Below are 18,910 nucleotides of genomic sequence, written 5' to 3' on the forward strand. Positions count from 1 at the left end.
TGATATAGATCAAGGTTGTTTATTACATATTTTGTAGGTCAATACTGAACATGAGTACAATTTTCATTCCTTTGTTTCAGTTAGTTGTAAGGTTATTAGATCCACTGGTTTGTTGGACTGGTTTGTTGTGGATTTATCTTTTAAAAGTGTGAATTTAGTTCACAAAGGTATACCCGCCTGGACTTTGAATAAGTCCAAAGTGTAGAAAGTTAATCAAACCTTGTCATATTTTGTCCTGGAAGGTTCCTTCTCTTTAATATCTCTTATGCATATAGAGTTATTATGTCACTATAAGGATGTTAAAGTGAATTAGATTTTGAGAACAACAAAAGTGGCAACTCTGCTGGGGAGAGTCATAGTGAAAATCCAAACGTAGATTTGTGCCTAAAATTTGTAAAGAAAATCATTATGTGTCTGTGGAATAGATTGGTGTTTCAAGGAATATAGCAGTGTTGTTTGGAAGTCTCTTTTTGAATGTTCTGTCTGTTTTCTTGGTACATGATTTCGGTCTGAAGAATTGTGACATTTCTTTTAAAGCTTGTTTTCATATTTCCCATAGTCTTGTGGGTGGCAACTCTATTATCTTGGAACCAGTCCTAGTGTAATACATAGATTTCTAAAAAGAAGACAAGCATAATGCAAGGAGGAAAAAACACCAGATCATTCATGAAGAAGCATCCTTGTGAAACTTTGCAAGAAGGTTTGCCAGAATAGTCACGAAGAGGTCAGAAGAGGTCAGTGCTTCATGAACCATCAAATGCTGCTTGGGTGCAAAAGAATAATAATACTGGTAAGATACCTGATCGACCTGTTTATGCAAAGTCTAATTATTCTTCCAGAGATTCTGAACATGATATATTAGGTTTCCATTCTGGATTTTTTGGAAATATAGATAATGCTCATGCTCTAAATCAAGATATATCCCATGTTAGTGTGTCTATGAGAGATAGGACTAGTTCAAATGCAATCAGACATTCTGTTCCTAGAACAATTGATGGAAACATTAGCCTGATTGATATAGATCAAGTAAATATATCTAACTCTGAGGAGAATTTCCCTGATGAAGATAAAGTGCCCCAAGAAACAGAAGATTTAAATAGGAGGGTTCACCACTTAATAAGGAGAAGGAAGTTAAAGCAAAACTAATGGAGAGAGATAGGCTTCTTAGACAGATAGCTGATCTTGAAGTATTAGCCAAGGAAAAAGAAAAGAGTGATGAGGAAGGCCCTGTGATCAGAGAAATTCTGATCCCCAAGGCCAAGCCAGCATATAGGTCAGTAGTCCAGCCAAATAAGGAAATGCTCAGTGATTCATAGCCTCCTAGGAATAATGTTGATAAGGGAAAGCAGAAATGGGTGGATGATGGAACTGGATCTAAAAACACTAAAGAGATTCTCATAGGCTATCAACACATGAGAGAGAGATGGAAAGAATGAGGAAGGAAAAAGAGGATCTCCAAATGGAACTAGAGAAAGCTGTGTTGGAAGCAGCTAATCAAGAAGTGAAAAGAAAAATTATCTACTTAAAAGCTCCCCCCATTATTTTCCCATCAGGAAGGTCTTAGTAAGCTTGATCCTCAACAAATTTCCCTTCCCTCGGTTAAAATTCAACCTAGTGTGCCTACTAATATAGCAACTGTTAGTCAAATCCCTGTGAACAATCAACATAGCCAAATATCTCAGTCCCCAATTCCAAAAGTTAGAATGAACATGGGAAACAATAATGTTGCTAACCCTTTTCAAAGGAGACCCATCAATTTGGAATAGTATAGACAACTGTTCTTTGATGGGATCCCAGGGTATCCCAACCATGTTCCCACTAAGTTAAGGGACAGACTCCATAAGTTTGCTAGGAATAATGAAATTAGTGCTGAAGAGCATTTAAAATCTTTTGGGGACCTAATAAATGATTATGAGATAGGGGATGAAGATGTCATAATGAAATTGTTTGTTCAGTCTCTGGTTGATGATGCAAGAGATTGGTACAGATGTCTTCTAATTAATAGCATTGGGTCATGGGAGGACTTTAAGAATTGTTTTCAAGAACAATACAGTGATAAAACAAATGTGAGCTTCATGCTCAATGAATTTAATAACATCAGAAAATTTGATAATGAAATGGTCACCGATTTCAATGCTAGATTTCAAAAGGCCATGCATAGATTATATCAGGTGATAAGGTTAGATGATAACATGTGTTTGAACACCTACTATAATGCATTTGATTCTAAGATGGCCTATATCTTGAGGGATAAAAATCCACATAACCTGAGGGATGCATTTAGGATTACCATTAATGTGGAAAGCAACAGAAAAGCATCTGGGAAGTTAGGAAGGAGAATAGATGGCAGGTTATGGCAAGAAACAAAACAACAACCTAGCAAAGCTACTAAGGAGGAAGACAAGATAGAGAAGTTGGTCATTGCTATGAAGGATCTGACTACCAAGGTAAACAAAAATGACAAGCCTCATCATAACTGGCAAGATAGACCCCCTAGACTGCATGACATGCCTTATAATACCAACTGGAAAGATGGTAAACCCCAGAATGAGAAGCCTAAAATTGCTCAAAATTAGGACACTCCATATCCCTTAAAAGGGATAAATGTCCATAATATAGAAAATACTCCTTGGTGTATTGCTTGTGATGGGCCACATTCTCCTCATTAGTGTGCAGTAGCTCAAGCTCTTGAAGAATCCATGAGACAAGAAGCTGAGCCTGACAATAACATGTTTGAGACTATTATAGAAAGTGATGAGGAATCTATGCAAAGTAAATATAGTGATGTGTTGGATAATGAAAGGTTTGTTCAAGGACAACTAACACTGGATTGGCATCATACCTTGAATGTGGTAACAATTGAGGATGAAGAAGTTCATCTTAGAAGGCCTAGTGAGGAAGAAGTTAAAAGTCTCACCAAAGCTGCTATTGCTAAAGCAAAACACAATTAAAACTTAAGGATCACCAAGAAGGACACTGATCAGGGTGAACCTGGTTCCATGTTCATAAAAGAGATTACCCAAAAGGGGGCAACAAGCAGTGCTACTACTGTCCCTAAAATTGGTCAAGAAAAGAAGGAACGGGTTAAAGACGTACCCAAGAGTACAGATACCAGTGATATACAAGGAGCTGCCATAGCAAAAAGGGCAAGTTAGCTCAAGGCAAAAAGAGTTGGAGCTAATACTGATTTAAGCAGTAGTTCCACATTTGACATGGCCCAAGCTCTTACACAAATGAAGGTCACCATCCCATTAGTAGAATTACTAAAAATAAAAGAGCATAGGGATGCAACTTTGTCTTTGTTTTCTAATATATCTAACAGTGACACAGTCCTACCCACCGGTTCAGCTAAAATTGGAAAGGATCAAGAATTCCAAACCCCAGAGGTTTATGTTGGAACCACTATCACTCAAGAGCCTTCACAAGTAGATCCTTTCTATGTTACTTTGTTGGTAAATAACCGGTTGATAAAAAACTACATGATAGATTCAGGAGCTGCTGCTAATGTGTTGCCCTATGGTGTCATGAAAGAACTAGGACTGTCAGTGACCACTGTAGATGGAAAATGCTATGCTATGGATAACAGGGAAGTACCTGTGATAGGTACAATGAGAGATGTTGAAGTAAAATTAGTATCATTCCCTGAGGAAACTTATAAAATGGATGTTATTGTTACTGACACTAAACCCCATTATGGTATGTTGTTGTCCAGGCAGTGGGCACCAGCAGTAGGAGGAAATGTCCAACTGGATTTATCTTATGCCACCATTCCAATAAATGGGAATCAAGTCAAGTTGTACAGAGAACCACGTGCTCCTAGAGTAATTGAGAGTGTAGATCCTAATATGCTCAATTGTATGATTGATGTGGATCTTGATAATTTCATACTACAACCAATTTTACCCTAGTTGAAGAATACTGACCCCATTGTGGTCAAATTAGAATCACAACAGTATGGTTTATGGCAGATGTATTTTGATGGAGCTTGTTCCAAAGAAGGATTTGGAGTAGGGGTTCTTTTTGTATCCCCATCAGGTATAACTTTTAAGTATTCTTTCTTATTGGCTTTCCAATGCACAAATAATACTGCAAAGTATGAAGCCCTGTTATTGGGGCTTGAGGTTGCAAAAAGGCATGGAATCCAGCTATTGAAAGTATTGGGGGATTCAGAATTGGTTGTCTCTCAGGTAAGATCCAAATGTGCATCCAAAAATGATAGATTAAAGAGATATAAACATGCAGTTTGGGATGTCATTGAGCATTTTAGTGCATTTTCTATTAATTGGATAGAGCGATCAAAGAATATTATGGCAGATTTTATAGCTAATGTTGCATTGAAAAATGGTGATGCAACACTAACTAGCATCTCCACTGTAGAGATAAAATCTAGGCCTACCATCCCTGATAATGTGTATAATTGGCAAGTTTTTGCTGATGATGAAGATATTCTTAGGTTCATCCAATGTGTTGATGATTATGATGGATAGAAGATTGATTGCAATGCACTGGTGGAGGTGGTTGAAAATAAGGAAACAGTGTTTGGAAATGACTTGGTTCAGTTGGAAACAAATGAGATACCTAAAGGGTTAGTAGAGCTAGAGAGCATGTTCAGTTATAATGACAGTCACTTACGTCAGCAGTCTACCACCAAGTTGGAAGAATTGGAGGAGATAAACCTGGGGGTTGAGTCATCCTCTAAGTTAGAATACATTGGAAAGAAATTACCCCCTCATGTCCGAATTAATCTTATTAATTTATTAAAAAGATATAAGCATGTTTTTGCTTGGTCTTATGAAGACCTAAAGGCATATAGACAAGACCTTTTTCAGCATGAAGTTCCTTTACTTCCAGATGCTAAGCCTTTCAGGCAGAAGCAGAGACCTATTAATCCCCTGTTAGAAACTAAGATGCAACAAGAGTTGACTAAGTTAAGAGAAGGGGGGATTATCAAACTGATAAGACATTCTTCATGTGTCTCCAATCTAGTTCTAGTAAGAAAGAAAAATGGGGACATTAGATTGTGTGTGGATTTTAGAAATTTGAATGTTGCTTCTTTAAAAGATAACTACTCTTCTTCAAATATGGAAGCTATGCTGCAGAGAGTAATAGGTTATGATCTTTTGTCCATGATGGATGGTTTCTCAGGATACAATCAAGTGTTAGTAAGAGAATCTGAATAGTTCAAAATGGCTTTCACTACTCCATGGGGAACATATGTCTATGTAAGAATGCCATTCGGATTGAAAAATGTTGGAGCTACATTTCAGAGAACCATGGATGTAGCCTTCAAAGAATTCATTAATATCATCATGGTGGTTTATCAAGATGATCTAACTTGCTTCTCCAAAAGGGCTGATGATCACTGTGGACATTTGGAAAAGGTGTTCAATAAAGCTTTGGAATTTGGTGTGTCATTGAATCCCAAGAAATGTCATTTTGGGGTCACTGAAGGAAAATTATTGGGGCACATTGTTTCCAAGGAAGGGGTAAGAATAGGCCCTGAAAGAATTGAAGCAATAAACAAAGTGTCTGAACCGAAGAAGGTTAAAGGTATTCAATCCTTTTTAGGCAAAGTAAATTTTGTTAGAAGATTCAATGCAAACTTTGTAGAGATAGTGAAACCCATTGTCAAGTTGCTCAAGAAGGATACCAAGTTTTATTGGGATCAAGAAGCCTCAAAGGCTTTTGATGAGATTAAAAAGGCCATTCAGGAAGCACCAGTGCTGAAATCTCTTGATTACAGTAAGCCCTTTTCTTTGTTCTCTTTTGCTTCATACCATACAGTAGCTGTAGTATTGTTGCAAAAAGATAATGAGGGATATGAACATCCAATAGCCTTTTATAGCAAGTCTTTGCAAGTAGCAGAATTGAAGTATGAAACCATGGAGAAATAGGCTTATGCTTTAGTTAAAGTTGTCAAGGCTTTCAGGCCATACCTTGTGAATGCAAAAATCACTGCTTATGTCCCACATGCTGTAGTTAAGGATATTTTGTCCCAGTCTGAGGCTACAGGAAAAAGGTGCAGATGGATCAATAGAATCCAATAATTTAACTTGGAAATAAAGATCACCAAATTGGTGAGAGGCTTAGGTCTGGCCAAGCTCATGACTGAATCTAATCTTCTGAATGTTGAGATAAACAATGTTGAAACCAAAAGTACTTCAGTCACTAGTATTGAAAGGCAACCTTGGTATTCAGAGATAGTCCAATTTTTAAAAGATGCTACATTTTCAGAAGGAATGACACATAATCAGGGAAGAACTCTAAAATTGAAGTCTCAGAAGTATGTTCTCATTCAAGGTGACTTGTTTTGGAGAAATAGAGATGGAAGGTTACTCATGTGTTTAGATGAATTCCAAGCAAAGAAAATGCTGATTGAAATGCATGATGGAACGTGCGGAGGTCATTATTTTGCTAAGACAACTGTTGGGAAGATAGTCCGAGCTGGTTATTATTGGCCTACCCTGTTCAAGGATGCTCATGAATATTTTAGGAGATGTGACCCATGTCAAAGGTTTTCATCCAAACTAAAATATGAAGGAGCTCTGCCCTTGAACCCAGTTATAGTGGAAGCACATTTTGTCTAATGGGGGATAGACTTCATTGGAGAGATTGTTGAGAGATCAGGAAGAGGTCATGGATGGATTATAGTAGCCACTGATTATTTTACTAAATGGATTGAAGCCATTCCCACCAGGAGAGATACAAGTAAAACTGTTATTGATTTCCTGATGGATTGTATCATAACTAGATTTGGAGTTCCTGTGAAATTAGTAATGTACAATGCTATGAGTTTCAGGTAAGATTAGTTTGTCAATTTTTGTACTATTCATGGGATACTCATGTCTTACTCTTCACCTTATCATCCTCAAGGAAATGGGCAAGCAAAATCTAGCAATAAAAGCCTCTTGAATATTATTAAGAAAATCTTAGATGAAAACAAGAGGTCATGGGATCAAAAGTTGAAACTAGCTTTGTGGACAAACAAAATCACTGTCAAGAAGGCCATTGGGATGTCACCATTTGAATTGGTATATGGTACACAGGCTAGAGTGCCTGTAAACAATCTTCTTCCAGTGTACAGGTTCTTGCAAGCTGAGGACATGGATTTATCAGAGCCTATGGAGGACCGAATGATCCAGATGGTCGAAGTGGAAGAGATCAGAGCTCTAGCTCATAAGAGAAATATGAAGATCCAACTGCAGTCCAAGTACCTTTTTGATAAAAGGACATCATTAAGGAAGTTTCAAATTGATGATATTGTTCTTCACTGGAATGCAAGAGGACAGGACAAGGGAAAGCACAAGAAATTTGAATCATTATGGATTGGCCCTTTTGTGGTCTGTGATCTAAATGGAAAGGATTCTTATTTTGTGAAAAATATGAATGATGAAGTTCAGGAATTTCCAGTGCATGGACAATTCCTGAAACATTATTTCTCTTGAAGTCCATGCACAGTTGGTCCTTTGTTTGTATATATTTTGTTTGCTTCCTATTGCTTTTATTTGGGTATGTGTTTTGGTCTGTTTCTCCAATTTCTTCTGAGTTTCTTGTGTTGACCTTGTGATCAACCATCCCTAGTCAGAGCCGCTGTTATCACTGTTTAAAAATGGGTGTGTTTTTTCCATTATTGGCTAAGTCTAAATGTTTTTGAGTTTGGTATGTTCTTATTGCTTCAAGGTTGTTTTAAATCCTAATGGGTTTGGGGTTTAGGTTCTAATTCACTTTAGTGACTATTAAAAAACCCTTTAGCTTCTGTTTCTGCATTAATTTATTCACTTAAGTAATGGGTCCCTTTGTCATGAAGTGTTCCCCCCCTTGTAATTTACCTAGGTGATCCCTTCAATTGTTTTAATTCCCACTTTTAAATATGCCTTTTCCTAAATGTCTATCGGGCCTTGTAACCATCACACAACTTTTTGTTGATCTAACGGTCCGTGTTGATTCGCGACCTAAAAATACTCGCAATTTATCCATCGCGAAATAGCGAAAGGTAGAAAGGTGGACTCGACACATAGGTTTGAGCCAAAGTTAAATACTGGTCAAGTCCCATCTGATCGGACGGACATCGTGAGTTCGCGAGATCAAGATAAACGTGGTTTACTCTTCGCGAAGTCATGAAAAGGTCTGGTGGGACCCAGCAATGAGGACATTCCCTTCGGTTAAAAGGTAATCAGGTCACGCCAAGATCGACGGCTCACGTTGTTTCACGACCGAGAGATGCTTGTGGTTTACTCATCACGAAGTCGCGAAAAGGGTTGGTGGGCCCAAAGGGTAGGATAAACACGAACTTAAAAGGCATTCATCTCTGTTTTAATCCGACGGTTCTCATGACTTCGTGGCCGTAAGTTGAATGATGATTAGTGTTCACGAAGTCGCAAAAGACAGGTGGAAGTCACATGTAAGTGTGACGTGGCAAAATAGCTACTACTTTTGTGGGGCTCAATAGGGATATGTCAAGTGATACGTAGTTCTAAAAGGATTATTAAGGGCTCGCCAGGGTGTAATCGGCGGTTATGTGGGAATAATAAAAGATGGCACATGGCAGATCCAGAATGGGACCCAAGCGAGTTGCCATGGCTAATGGCTGACTGCCATGTGGCATGTATTTACTGATGAAAAGGTGGGGTAAGTGGTTCTCGGATGTAGGGCCCACTTAAAAGGTAGTCATCTCTGTTTTGATCCAACGATTCTCATCGAATCATGGCCGAAGAGGCCCATAGATTAATCTCTGTGAAATGGCAAAAACCGCTAACCATCAGGGTGAGGCACGGTTAGTTAGAAAGATTGACGGCCTCAGTTGGAATTAAAGGCCGGGTGACTTAAGTTAGATCTAACGCTTGGCGCGGCTTCACGGAGGGGAAGTGCTCGATTGTTAAGTATCGCGGAGTGGTGAAAAGATGGTAGGGCCCAGAACTTAAGCAAAGAGATTAAGTAGAGGTAAAGACAATGCAAGTTCCCATGATCCAATGGCCAGCGTTGCTCTGTGAAAGAAAAGAGTGCGGGTTTTATGCACTACGAAATAGCGAAAAAGTGAAATAGAGGAAAGACTCAGAGGAATCATGACCCGTTGGGATTTTTGAATTCGATTTGGTGAATTCAATTATGAAAAGAAAGCCGAAGCATACAGAGTTAATTCCTAAAAAACTTAAATGCTAACTTCTCTTCTATAGTCCGCATCAACTTAATTGCTAATACCATTTCATCAAAGTTTGTTGTAGAGCGAATTGTTGCAGAGCGAATTGTTGCAGAGTAATTCTCTTCAGGCGAATAATCAGGTTTTTATGCTTTTCTTGATAACTCTGGTTTGTTCTCAAATATTTTCCATGTGAATTACTTTGTTAGAGGTCTGTGCTAGTTGCTCGTCCCAAAATGGCTCCTAGGAGGGAATTCACCGAGAAGGTGGGATACCAAGAACGAAATATATGTGATGATTTTTTAGAACAATTAACTATGTCCACCAATGTTGGGGCTAAGATCAAAGAATTAGTGCCCAAACACCCTTGTCTAAAAATTGGAGATGGCTTGTACGATAAGGGTAATTGGTTGAGAGACCCTGAAATAGGAATGTCAGGTTTAGGACTTTTCAAAGTCTGTTTTGGGAAAAGAAATTCCTCTGCTCTTGTGAATGGCATATGGGAATAGGATGTAGGGAAGCTAGTGGTCCAAGGTGTTTTCATTGATACAGACCGGTTGACTTTGATTGCACAAAATTATGACTCTTTGGCAAGGTGCATCCGAAACATAAAGGGGCCAATCCTGATTGAAATCAATGAGGATGAATTCAGAAAGGCTTTCAAACTTAGTGAATCCTCCAATTTATTGGAACCTATTGATTTTGAATCATTAGCCCAGATTTACAATGTACAGAGGGATCATCTTAGGAATGGCCCATTAAGAGAGTTCTTTGTGAAGATAGGAGGGTTAACAGTTGTAGGCCCTAGCACAATGGAACCATTCTCCCTCAATTTATACACCATTCTGAATCCTTCTTTGGCCATTACATTTGATTATGCTCCATACCTTGCTGATGCCATTCATAAAGGGTTAATAGGAATCAAGAATGTTAAGGTTGACAAGCCATTTGGATGGTATTCTATGTTAATGCACATGTTCCTGTTCAAGGGTGCTGACTACTTTGCAAAGGAGATGGACCTGATTAAAGTCAAGGATAATTAGGAAATGCCAGTACAATTGTGGAGTACTGTCTTATCATGGGATAGAGAGGATGGAAGTTATCTAAAGTTTGATAGATACTTTGCATCTAAGATCAGAATCCTCTTATGTAGAGAAAACCCTAGAATCCCTAAAGCTCTATTGGAATTCATTAGACCTAAGGAGTTTGCAGAGGATATCAAGATTGCTCACAATTGGGGAGACATCTAGTTGTACCCTATGTCTACTATTTTCAGAGTGTTTCATTTTAGAGGCACCCCTTATTTATTACCCTATCAAGTCCCATTGAAAATAGGGATTGTAGAAGTGCTAAGATAGATTGGAGGGGTGCAGGAAGTTGAGCTGACTAACAAAGGTAAAGGGACTATTTTCCCAACTGTTACCATGGCCCACCATTTTGTAATCACTAAGGGTGGATGGAGATTCTTTGATGATTTCTTTAAACCATATAGGTTATCAACTGTAGTGTCAAGATGTGCAAACCCTGAGGAATTCTTCAATGGCATGTTCAAGAAAAGAGCAGTGTGTAGAGGTAGGCCTCATCAATTTCAATTTCCTGAGGATTTGATTATGAACAAGTTCAGCTTAGATGAGCAGGAACTAAGGAAGGAGAAGTGGGTGGCATATAAGAAAGCGCTTGAATTTATTCATCAGTTTGATACTAGTTATGACACTCTATCTAGTTTCACCCCATTGGAGGAGAAAATAAAGTTTCTGATTCTTTATTTTGAAGATGTAATGTAGACCCTAAAGGAAAAAAGAGAGGCCAAAATGCAAAATGATCCCGATAGGGTTAAGATGGTCTTGGACAAGCCTGCTTTTGCTAAAGTAATCCCATCAGGTGACTATGCAATGCTCAAGAGACCAAAGTACACTGTAATGATGCCAGTGACAGGTGAGCCTTCCTCTTTGAAAGGGAAAAGGAAAGTTGAAGATATTGTAGACATTTAGGATTCCCCTAAGAGGCAAAAGGTGGGAGAAGAAATTCAAACTGATGAGCCTCAATATTCCCCATCTGAATCTTCTATCCACATTGGAGATGAACAAGCTGTAGCTAAACAATTATTGCAGTTAGGGAATCTTGGTGAGATTGCCTATACTTATGAGGAGACCCAAGAAGGGATGCCCGAAGAGCCACGAGATGCTAAAGTGGATTTAACCGATGATGAGTTAAAAGGCCAAGAATTGGACCTTACTGTTAAGCAAGCTAGTGAAAAATTCCTAGCTGACAGCAACTTCGTTACATCAGGAGCTTTTCTACAATTTCTCTGGAAACAAAACATTGATCAATTCAAAATCAGATGTGAGAAAAGGGTAAATGAATAGCCTCTCAAAGATGTAGCCCAAATAGAAGAAGAAGTTAAGAAAAGAAATGATCGAGGAGTTCAAAGCAATCACCCCTGAGAAAGGGAGGGATATGTTGGATAAAGCTGGTGTGTTAATTCTCCCAGAATGGGATATAGCAGATGCATTGATCCTTGATGCAGTAAGAAAGGAAACAAAGCCAATGGAAGGTGTGACCTTCAACAAGGATAATGCTACCATTGTCCTATTGTCTTTAAAGAAAGATGAGAACAGGAGGAAGAAAAATGCCTCAGATTCTAGCCTCTTTGGAGGAATGATTGTCAAGAGGGTTCAGGACACAGGAGTGGTGGAGGCAGCTAATACTGTTCTAGAAACTGCAAAGTTTAATGTAGCAGTAGTAGAGAAAGAAGCCCAAGAAAAGGCTACTCTCCAATTGAAGTTGGAAACTATTTTAAAAGCTTATAATGAAGTTAAGGAAGGAATAGCCAATAGGGACAACATCATCACTAAACTCCAGAGCCAACTGACAAGTCAACATCATCAAGGTGAGCCTTCAAAATTGATGATCGCTTCCTCTCCAGCAAGACCCCCACCTACTAGTCCAATTGTAGAATTTCCCCCTTCTCCTATGCCTTCTGGTTTCCAACCGGCTGAGACTTATTAGCATGAAATGGAAAAGTTGAAACAAGCCCAAGCCTTATTTTCAAGCAAGTATGAGGAAAAGATAAAGGCAACAATTTCAAGCTTTGCTGACACTGTTGATGCTCCTACATTGTATATCAATATGAAAAGAATTTTGGATACTCTTAATGAGTTGAATGAAGGTAAGGCTATTTTAGAGCCTATTATGAATAAATGGTTGCCTAGGGAAGTGGACTTAGAATTGATGTGTGTGTCATATGATGAGGCACAGGTTGATGTCACTATCAAGTCTACATGTAAGTTGGCAAAAGGATTGACAAAGTTGGCTGAAGGAAGAGCTAATGTGGAAAGAAAAGCTAATTTATATCAGAAAGAGTATACCAAGCATAAATTTGCATTGTTCCCTAGAGGTTTTGTCAACCAGAATTAGTTAAAGGATAAATAGGCATGGCTAGATGAGTTAGGGGCTAATTTATCCTCAAGGGTAAATGAGATAATCAATACAGATGACACCTCTTTGTTTGTTAAAACAATTGAGTAAATAGAGAAGATCAAATCTCATTATGGGTTTTTGGATTCAGAGGTAAGGAAAGTGAGGAACACTTGGAAAATGTTGTTAAAGTTGAATAAAGAAATTAATGGCCACTCATGGCCTAATGATGATGTTTTCCAAGGATTGTCCCAAAAGTATGTGGTGGCCGATGTGGAGGTTCAAGAAGAAGATGCTCCGGAACAGTTAGAACACGTTCCAAAGTAGTTAGAAGGTGCTCCTGAACGGTTAGAGGATATTGCAGAGGAGCCACCAACTGAAGAAGCCGCTGAAGTAGAAAAGGACATGTAACTGCTTCTTGAGTGAAGTAATATTTTGTAAGAAACTCTCCTAGGAAAGTCCAAAGCTTTGTATGCATCCATATTGTTATAAATGGATACTAGGACTAGTAGAAAGATGATCGAAAAAAAAATTGTAAGAAAATGCTGCAAAAATTTATCTGGGCTTTTCCAAGTTTTAATGGAGAATATTCGAATGTTTTTGTAATACTTTTTTGAAGAAAATATCAAATATACAGACCATTGGTTTTGAGTTTAAACTTTGTGTTGTCTTCAAATATGATTGCAAGTGTTACTGTTTCATTCTGAGTAATCTAGGGTTATTTCATTTGAATAGGGGTTGTAAGGCAACTTTCAGTAGATATGTTTCTTAGCTTTTCTCTTCAGGAGGGGAATTAAATATGCAGGAATCACTTCTACTAGTAAATTCCTTGTGAGATACTTTGAATCTTGATGAGCGTAGTTTAATTTGGTATGAATAAATTCTTATGTGTGTCAAGCATATATAGGGATCTGCAGAAGCCAAACTAATGGGATATGGGGATATATTTGATTGTGGTAGTATTGTTCGAACTTAGGTGACTCTGTGACCTTGGATAAGGCACTAGTATAGATCAAGGTTGTTTATTACATATTTTGTAGGGCAATACTGAACATGAGTACAATTTTCATTCCTTTGTTTCAGTTAGTTGTAAGGTTATTAGATCCACTGGTTTTTGGACTGGTTTGCTGTGGATTTATCTTTTAAAAGTGTGAATTTAGTTCACAAAGGTATACCCGCCTGGACTTTGAATAAGTTCGAAGCGTAGAAGGTTAATCAAAACTTGTCATATGTTGTCTTGGAAGTTTCCTTCTCTTTAATATCTCTTCTGCATATAGAGTTATCATGTCACTATAACGATGTTAAAGTGAATCAGATTTTGGGAACAACAACAGGTACCATGGATTCTGAGTTAGCGCCCGTCAAAGTTTGACAATTTTCAGCACTTAGGACGCTCAAGGGACGACGTCGGTAGGGTTTGACTCTGACCATTTGACCAAGTGGGGGAGAAAAATAGGAGAATGTATAGGGTAATAATGCCTAACTGGACATGTCAGAGTCAATGGTTCATCATTGTGATGAGTATAACGATAAATTGGGCACGAGACAACATTCAAATGAATGAGATTGATGATTTTTTTGCCCACCAAAATATTGCTGCCCTAATAAAACCCTAGGGAAAATTGAAAAAATGAGATAGGCTTTTGTGGGGACCCCTCTCATGGCCCCGTAGGTTCAAATAGATTGTTCACAGGTGCCATGGATTCCATGTTAGGTCCTGTCAAAGTTTGACAATTTTTAGCACTTAGGGCACTGAAGGGACAACGTTGGTAGGGTATGACCCCGAGCGTTCGACTGAGTGGGGGGGAAAAATAGGAGCATGCATAGGGTAATAATGTCTAATTGGACATGTTGGAGCCAACGATTCGTCATCATGATGAGCAGAACAAGAAATTGGCCATGAGACAACATTCAAATGAATGAGACTGATGATTTTTTTGCCAACCAAAAAATTGCTGCCCTAATAAAACCGTAGGGATAATTGAAAAATCGAGATAGGATTTTGTAGGGACCCCTCTCATGGCCTTGTAGGTTCAAACAGATCATTTGTACATGCCACAGATTCTGAGTTAGGTCCCATCAAAGTTTGTCAATTTTTAGCACTTAGGGCACTCAAGGGACTATGTCGGTAGGGTATGACCCCGAGCGTTTGACCGAGTGGGTGACAAAATAGGAGCATGTATAGGGTAATAATACCTAACTAGACATGTCAGAGCTGACGATTCATCATCCTGACGAGCAGAACGAGAAATTGGCCACGAGACAACATTCGAATGAATGAGACTGACGATTTTTTTGCCAACCAAAAAATTGCTGCCCTAATAAAACCATAGGGAAACTTGAAAAACTGAGATAGGATTTTGTAGGGACCCCTCTCGTGGCCTCGTAGGTTCAAACTGATCATTCACAGATGCCACAAATTCTGAGTTAGGGCCCGTCAAAGTTTGACAATTTTTAGCACTTAGGGCGCTCAAGGGACGATGCCGATAGTGTATGACCCCGAGCGTTCGATTTAGTTGGGGGCCAAAATAGGACCATGCATAGGGTCATAATGCCTAACTAGACATGTTAGAGCTGACGGTTCGTCATTGTGACGAGTTGAACAATAAATTGGCCACGCGACAACATTCGAATGAATGAGACTGACGATTTTTTCGCCAACCGAAAAATTGCTGCCCTAATAAAACTGTAGGGAAACTTGGAAAACAGAGATAGGATTTTGTAGGGACCCCTCTCATGGCCCCATAGGTTCAAACCTATTGTTCGTAGGTGCCATGGATTCTGAGTTAGGGCCCATCAAAGTTTGACAATTTTAGCACTTAGGGTGCTCAAGGGATGATTCAGGTAGGGTATGACCCCGAGCGTTCGACCGAGGTGGGGGGAAAGATAGGACCATGCATAGGGTAATAATGAATTGTATCAAGTATTGTTCATTAAATGAATTGTATTGTATTGTTCATTAAATGAATTCTATTATTCATGAATTGTATTGTTCATTAAATGAATTATATTGTATTGTTCATTATACAAACAACACTTACGATGAAAGGAAATGAATTGTATTGTTCATTAAATAACCATTATTAACCATTGTTAATTATTGGAATGAAGATTAAACATTTCCATGATAACACCACGCACAGATGAGCAACAATTTATATGATTGAATATCAACTTCTGTATATATAAAAATGTAAAATGATTACAAATGTATATCCATACACAAATATGGCATAAACACCAACTCAAACAAAATGTATGTCTAAATACGTGAATGTATGTCCATATACAAAATATACATGCCAACTAGACATGTAAGCACCCCAAAACTATCAATAACATCCTAAGCTGCTGATGAATCATCAAAATCGATCCTCTTCACCGCACTGCTCGGCTCTAAAGGATCCTACACAAGAAAAACAAACCACAATTAATATTAGTTATTTTATATAATTCACATTCGAAAAGAACATAAAAATGAACTATAATTGAACTATTCATGTTTAACTCATCTCCATGTTTTCTCTTCAGCTTTGCAAGACTCTTGATGTATATCTTTAGTAGAGGAGGTATGTTTTCAATATTTTCATACACAACCTACATATGTTCAGAAACATGACATTGATACAAGTTAGCATATAATTGTCACTGATAATAACAAATTATATCTACTAAACACAAAATAAAATAAACACACATCTACTCGAGGCATCTCTTCTTCTTCATCATCTTCAGGCATACTGGGTGTAGTCATCAAGGATGTGAAGCCAAGAATTCTCTGTACATATACACAACAAGTATATGAAACTATCAATCTATGTCTAGACGTGTATAATCATTATAAGCTATTTAAACTATTCATTTAGTCATATTTGCATTCAATTACCTTTCCCTTGTCTCCAAATGCACTACCAGATCCTAAATCACATTGTCCCGCACTCATTCTACTTGTGCCCTACAAGAGTAAAATAAGATATACATGCAAGTTACTACATAATCTAATTAATACCAATATAAATGATGAGCATGTATGTACAATAAAATATAAACGACTAGGTGCAATAATATATGTACCCTCAAGCTATCAAGGCCAAATGAAATGGCTGACAAGGCGCCCTCCTGAATCTATCTCAACTCCTCCTCAGTCATCAACTGTGAAATAGACCATGTAAATAAAAAATAGTACTTAATATTATCTAGATTATAGATATTCATTTAAAATATAGCATGAAATGTGAAAATAAAAATCTTACCACTACATCATCAATGTAAGATGATGGTGCCTCCTTGCCTCTAGCATGCGAGGACTCCCTAGGGTATCCTCTAGTCTATGTCATAACATCTGGTGCATCATGCATCTCATGCACCTCATAATCTGCACTATCCGCAGGAGGATCAACAGGATGTCCAACTCGACCCAACCATACATGCCCACACATGACACAACTATGGGGCACACATATGTGTGGAGCCGAGGATGACATGTCAGCACCACTGGATGCACCGCTACCATCAAAAGTAGGCTGAGCTATTGACCTAGCCTGAGAAAACAAAAGCCTACTCAAAGAGTGAATAGTCCATATGGTCCGTGAAGTCGCCTCACAAATGATATCTGGATGTTGTACTAGAGGTGGGGGATCAATAGGAGGAGGGGGGACATATGGGCCCTAGACTACTCTGACTGCCCTAGGTCTATTTTGGGGCATACCTAAACCCACACCCTGGAAAGGTTGGATGTCAAAGTAGTTCACAAGTTTGCCTAAAACAAACTCAGCATACAATTTTTTTATAAAGTAAAAGGGGACATCAAGATTGTTGTTGAGTGGTTTGTTGAAAACCATCCACTAATGATCCCAAAGGTTTTTCACAAAACCATCATTTGTGTACTATTTAATAGAAAGTTTTATTTTTTGGGGGTCCACGGGTTGACCAGTGCGGGGATTCACAAACAATGAGGCAATATCAACTTTTGATATCGCGAGATCCTTGATCTCCTTATATGACAAGCCATCTGCATATTGTTCCCTCATAGAATCTCGCCACAAAAGGGTGGTATTGTGCTCCTCAGTCATGGTTTCCATACTCTTTATGATCGAGGTGAGGTAAAAACATTGGGTTTAGACGAGGGATCCTACGATATACATCTGCAATCCCCCTCAATTCATTCAAATTTTGTGCAATCAAATCCCGAATTAAGGGGGGGGGGTTGGCAAAGGAGGGTTTGGTTGTTGTAGTTGTGGTTGATAAATTTTTTCATTGTTATCCCCCATTTTTAATCTAATTGAATGTAAACAATTGAATTTAGTTAACAAATTTAAACAATTTTGTATTTGATTTAAGAAAACCTAGTTTTCATGAAAAAAGCCATATTTTCAATGAAAAATCAAATAAATAGTAAAAAAAATTACAAAAATTGAATGAAAATGATTGAAAACAATAAAAACCTTACCTTTCAATCTATTTTTTAGCAATTTTTGGGCAAAACACTGGATATTGGATTTCTATAAAATCGTCGAGCCATGGGTTAAAAATGACTCACAGGCTATCACAGTCGAAATCTATTGGCTCAGAAAATTGGATATCCAATTTTTATGCTTAAATTATTTTAAAATAATATTATATTATATAATATAATAATATATTATATAATATAATAATATCTTATATAATATATTATTATATTATAAAATACATATTATATAATATAATATAATATAATATGTATTATATAATATATAATATAATATAATATATATTATATAATACGTATTATATAATATATTATTATAATATATAATTATATAATATATTATTACATTATATATTATATAATATATTTTTTAATTTAAAATTACAAATAAAAATCGGATATCCGATTTAATCAAATATCCGATTTTATCCGATATCCGATTTGCTTAGGTAATTACCATGCCAAGGTGTATTGACACCTAGGCCAAGCAAAAAGTCAACACGAATTTTCGCGTTTTTAGGCGAGTGGAGAAGGCTATTTTTTTTACATCACCACTTTTTGGCCCCCCTTGATCCTGCACTAACCCATAGTAAACATGCTAATTACAAGCCCTTAATCTTATCGTATAGATTACACAAATAAACAATAGTCAACATCATCAAACTAGTAGATGCATTGAGACCAACTGATAATGTATCTTCTAGCTAGACAAATTATAACCAAGATAAAAGCATTGAATTCTAATTAGCATATGAAGTCCTAGATGTTATTTCTAAATATGGTTTAACATATCTTATTCTCTTCTTTTTAAGAATGAACTTGAATTTTATAGGTTGGCCAAGTCAAACTAGGCAAATAAGGGTTCAATTTTAGATTCTATTAGGGGT

The sequence above is a fragment of the Cryptomeria japonica genome, chromosome 9 (genome assembly GCF_030272615.1).
Source record: "Cryptomeria japonica chromosome 9, Sugi_1.0, whole genome shotgun sequence".
Lineage (NCBI taxonomy): Eukaryota > Viridiplantae > Streptophyta > Pinopsida > Cupressales > Cupressaceae > Cryptomeria > Cryptomeria japonica.